Raw genomic sequence first — 5,000 nt, 5'->3', positions numbered from 1 at the left:
ACACACACACACACACACACACACACACACACACACACACACACACACACACACACACACACACACACACACACACACACTTATCTGCCTCTCAAAACTGCCTGTGACATAACATGGCAAAAGACAACTTGGCAGCTGAAAAAAAACACAAACGAATCAGACCTCGAACAGTTGGTCAAATGTTCTTTTTTTCACTCAGCTACAGCTGTTACTATTTCTGCGAAACAGAGTCACCACAGATCTTAAAAAACGGCCGTCTGAAACGCGGAAACACCAAGGGACGACTGTTTCTCAAGGCACCGGCAGTTGCATCATTTCTGTGAGGGAAAATGTTGTTTGTCAACAATTCTTGTTCTCCACAATCCTGCCTATAGTCTTCTGTCCCTGACACGCACAGGAGTTATTACAACCAAAATGGGCTTGTCGAGGTCTGGAAACGGACTCCACTCCTTTCGTTTCAATCAAAAATATGCGTTTCTCCTGGAAATACTCAAAACCTGTAGTACAGCTCCCGAAGACGAAACAACAACAGAAGGGTTTTGTTTTCCTGGTCACAGCTTGATCTTATCACTTCCCAGCAACACACAGGAATCAGAGGAGCTTGCCAGCAGCGCTGGATTTGGAGGAAATCGATACTTTGGCGTCCAAAAACTGGAGATTTCTGTCCGAAAAGCCATCACCCAACATCTATTTCTTCCCACAAGTCTGGAGCTGGAGTGCGGGAAGCTGGCATTCCACTTCACCGAGCTGTATCGGCGAGAGAAAATTGCACGTTTTCCTGCTGACAGCACACCATGGCTGGTCCTTCCTCCCGCGTCACACACACACACACACACACACACACACACCAAGCGTCATTCACGCCAATACAGTCCTGAACACTCTATCGATCCACACAGCAAAACACAGCTCTTCACCCAGTCTGCGTTCGGTCCTAGATTCCAGCAGAGCGAGTGACGGCACACAGAGGCCCACAGATCCCCTCTCAGCTCCAGGCAACAGGCCACTTTGAGCAGACAGACACAGCGCCAAAAGCTGTCCGTGAGTTAGCGAAACGTCCCAACGTCATGCTGTCCACCTTTGTCCGCCATGACAGGCGACGGCCGTCAGTTTAGAGCAGCGATGGTGACCGTGGTGGTGATGGTAGTGGTGGTGATGGTGCTGGTGGTAGTGGTAGTGGTAGGATGCTGGCAAGCCCGCTGCTCTGGCACCGTGGTGAGATTATGGCTGCCGCTGGTGCTGCTACTGCTACTGCTGGGGCTGGGTTTATGATGGCTGTGTGTGGTGGATTCTTTCTAGCGAGAGAGAGAGACGGGAGAGAGAGAGGGGCAGAGAGAGGGAGAGAGGGGGAGAGAGAGACAGAGGGAGAGAGAGATATGGTGAGAGAGATCGAGAGAGAGGGAGGGAGACAGAGAAAGAGAGAGAGGGAGAGGGAGAGAGAGAAATGGGGAGAGAGAGCGGGAGAGACAGAGAGAGCGGGAGAGAGAGGGGAGAGAGAGAGAGAGACGGGAGAGAGAGCGGAGAGAGGGAGAGAGAGAAAGGGAGAGAGGGGGAGTAGAGAAAGAGAGAGAGAGAGAGCGAGGAGAGAGAGAAAGGGAGAGAGAGAAATGGAGAGGGGGAGAGAGAGAAAGGGGGAGAGGGAGAGAGATAAAGGGAAAGAGAGAGAAGAGAGAGAGAGAGGGAGAGAGAAAGGGGAGAGAGGGGGGAGAGAGAGAGAGAGAGAGAGAGAGAGAGAGAGCGATGAGCGTTGTCACAGCGTGCTATTAGTGCTGTAGACATCTGATACCCCTGTGTACAGAACCACACAGTCAGAAAAATGATGATAAAGGTTGTAAAAACATCACACAATCAATAAACAAATAAAGGTGTATGGATGCACACACCTTCCCCGTGGAACATCATCTGTTTTGCAGCGTTGTTAATTTTTGCATGCATGATGTAAAGCATGTTAAACGGAATACATTGTCTGATCTCACTTGTTTGCAAATTGCAGTAATTGACATTGCCTTATATCGGTCGATGCTAAAATAAACTCATGTCCTCTTAGTCTGCAGGGAACTGTTGTTATCCTTATTATTTCACCCTTTCTTCCTTTGATATGCATTGTACAAACTCAAGCCGGCAACGCAACGGAAATTCGCGGAGAGCTTTGGATAAAGCAGGAAATTGAAGACAGACAACAAAGCTATAAAAAAATAAATAAATAAAAAAAAACACATCACCATCACAAACTACAGCAGAACGTCAACAACCGTTAACCCTTCCCCTCCCCCAGGTCTCCCCCCCCCCCCCCACGCTCCCTCCCCCCACCCCCCACGCCCCGTACACCCACCACCACAACCATAACGAACAACAGCGCACACAAAAATAAACAAACAAAAAAACATTACTGTTTCCGACGCAAGAAAAATGCTGCCGTCTGCCATACATCAAACACCACAGGGAAAACATGCGCGCAGTGAGTGTTGTAAAAATCAATATGTTCTTTACCAAGGAGGGGGGGGGTGGATATAAGCGCTAGTGATTTCTCTGTGGAGATACCGTCGTGCAGGGAACGAGAGGAGGTGTTATTTGCCAGCTGGTGGAAAGAAGTGAAAAAAAAAGGACACATCATTCTCTCTCACACGCTGACATTTTTGTAGAGTTGTGGAGGTCTGTGGGGTTTTCGTGTTGTTCTATTTAATGTTATTGCTGCTGATGTTGTTGCTCTTGTTCTTGTTCCTGTTGTTGTTGTCCTTCTTCTTCTTCTTTCTTCCTTTCTTTCTTTCTTTCTTCATACAAGTGTTACAATGACTAGCAGTTTGGTTGGAAAGTCAGTCCTTTGCAAATTTCAGATCTGTTCGTTTTGTTGTTGTTTTTCCTGTTCAAAGTAAACTACACCAAACAACGGCTGCAGAAATGTATGCATCTTGTTGTAGGGGCGAACGGGCGCAACAGCTGAATGGTTAAAGCAATCTGAGGGTCCCGGGTTCGAATCTCGGTAACGGTGCCTGGTGGGTAAAGGGTGGAGATTTTTCCGACCTCCCAGGTCAACATGTGCAGACCTGCTAGTGCCTGAACCCCCTTCGTGTGTATACGCATGCAGAAGATCAAATACGCACGTTAAAGATCCTGTAATCCATGTCAGAGTTCGGTGGGTTATAAAAACAAGAACATACCCAACATGCACACCCCCGAAAACGGAGTATGGCTGACTACATGGCGGGATAAAAAAAAAATAAAATAAAAAAACGGTCATCCACGTTAAAGCCCACTCGTGTACATACGAGTGAATGTGGGAGCTGCAGCCCACGAACGAAGAAGAAGAAGAAGTTGTGAGGGTGGATGGGAGTGCAGAAAGGGGCAAGGGGAACTTATGATCGTACACGTTATGTCCCGTTGTCTCTGTTTTACAGATTATGTTTAGGATTCTTTTCTTTATAATCGCTCAAGTTTTCATATGCTGAAGAATTGATATACTGCTTTTTCCCCTGCTATCCGGGCTTAGAGATCAAGAGACAGACAGACAGGGAGAATGGGAGATGATGATGACAGAGGAACAGAAAGAGAGAGAGAGGGAGACAGACAGACAGGGAGACAGACAGACAGACAGACAGGGAGACAGACAGACAGACAGACAGGGAGACAGACAGACAGGGAGAATGGGAGATGATGATGACAGAGGAACAGAAAGAGAGAGAGAGAGAGGGAGACAGACAGACAGACAGGGAGACAGACAGACAGACAGGGAGACAGACAGTTTCAGTTTCAGTTTCAGTAGCTCAAGGAGGCGTCACTGCGTTCGGACAAAACCATATACGCTACACCACAGACAGACAGGGAGACAGACAGGGAGAATGGGAGATGACGATGACAGAGGAACAGAAAGAGAGAGAGGGGGAGACAGACAGACAGACAGACAGACAGGGAGACAGGAAGACAGAGGCCTGATCAGCGAGTTGTGTCATGGGGAGGTCAGGCATCTCTACCTGTTCTCCCTAGCAGACGTGGTGTAGCGTATATGGATCTGTCGGCACGCTCTGAGGCCTCCTTGAAACAGAAATTGAAACTGAGAGATAGATAGATAGATAGATCGGCATATCGACTAAATAATTTTGTTTTGCCATGTCACTTAGTTACATGCATCACATTTGGAAACGATCATTCGCCCGCGCGCGCACATGCACACGCACACACACACACACACACACACACACACACACACACACACACACACACACACACACACACACACACACACACACACACACACACACACACACACACACACACACACACACACACACACACACACACACACACACACACACACACACACACACACACACACACACACACACACACACACTTGAACGTTTGATTTATATTTCAGTGCTGAATCTAGACTTCGAACACAAAATGAGTAGGCTGCTCCCATACCTAAAAAAATCGGCATCATATATATATATACATCTTTTTTGTTCTTTTGATCCCAGTGTAAGGTCCCAATGATGGTGACGATTCTATGACATGTATGTAAATCTCCAGTATGGTGTTTCACAGTCAAAGGTGTGGGAAAGAAAGAATAAAGCAGACAACAAGTTTCACGACGTGCCGGGGGATCATTAACATTTGTTATTTCTGTTCGCGCGTTTCACTTTGCTTTCCGTTTACGACGGAGCCGATAAACGGCAGCGCACGCACACACACACACACACACACACACACACACACACACACACACACGTCTCTTCGATAGTTGTTCTACTACATGACAAGCCTCTCCTTGCCTCGTGATATACTTGTACATTGTACATGTATTGAGTATAACAACTTTTATATGTTTGTGTGTCTCTTAGAACAACGGCGGCAGATGAGTAAGTGCTAATATCTTCACCGTTGGAAAATGAAAAATCATTCATTTATTCGTTTTTGTCTTTTGCAAACAGAGCACACGCTTGTGAGCGTGTGCCATGTCGGTGTGTCACTTTGGTGAGAATTAGCAGAGGAAGAAGAATAAA

The 5,000-nt window shown here is 47.1% G+C and overlaps 1 protein-coding gene across 1 annotated transcript in view; it reads right to left on the bottom strand.

Annotated features, from left to right (window-relative positions):
- LOC143282318 (uncharacterized) overlaps positions 1–729 on the bottom strand; it is a 64,677-nt gene extending 63,948 nt beyond the window's left edge. Inside the window, exon 1 of the mRNA XM_076587922.1 lies at positions 163–729. The gene's annotated coding sequence lies outside the window, so the exon portion shown is untranslated. The remainder of the gene's footprint in view (positions 1–162) is intronic.
- Between the last annotated feature and the right edge of the window lie 4,271 nt (positions 730–5,000).

This window comes from Babylonia areolata, chromosome 5, assembly GCF_041734735.1.
Source record: "Babylonia areolata isolate BAREFJ2019XMU chromosome 5, ASM4173473v1, whole genome shotgun sequence".
Lineage (NCBI taxonomy): Eukaryota > Metazoa > Mollusca > Gastropoda > Neogastropoda > Buccinidae > Babylonia > Babylonia areolata.
This window is presented reverse-complemented; position numbering and strand designations above follow the sequence as displayed.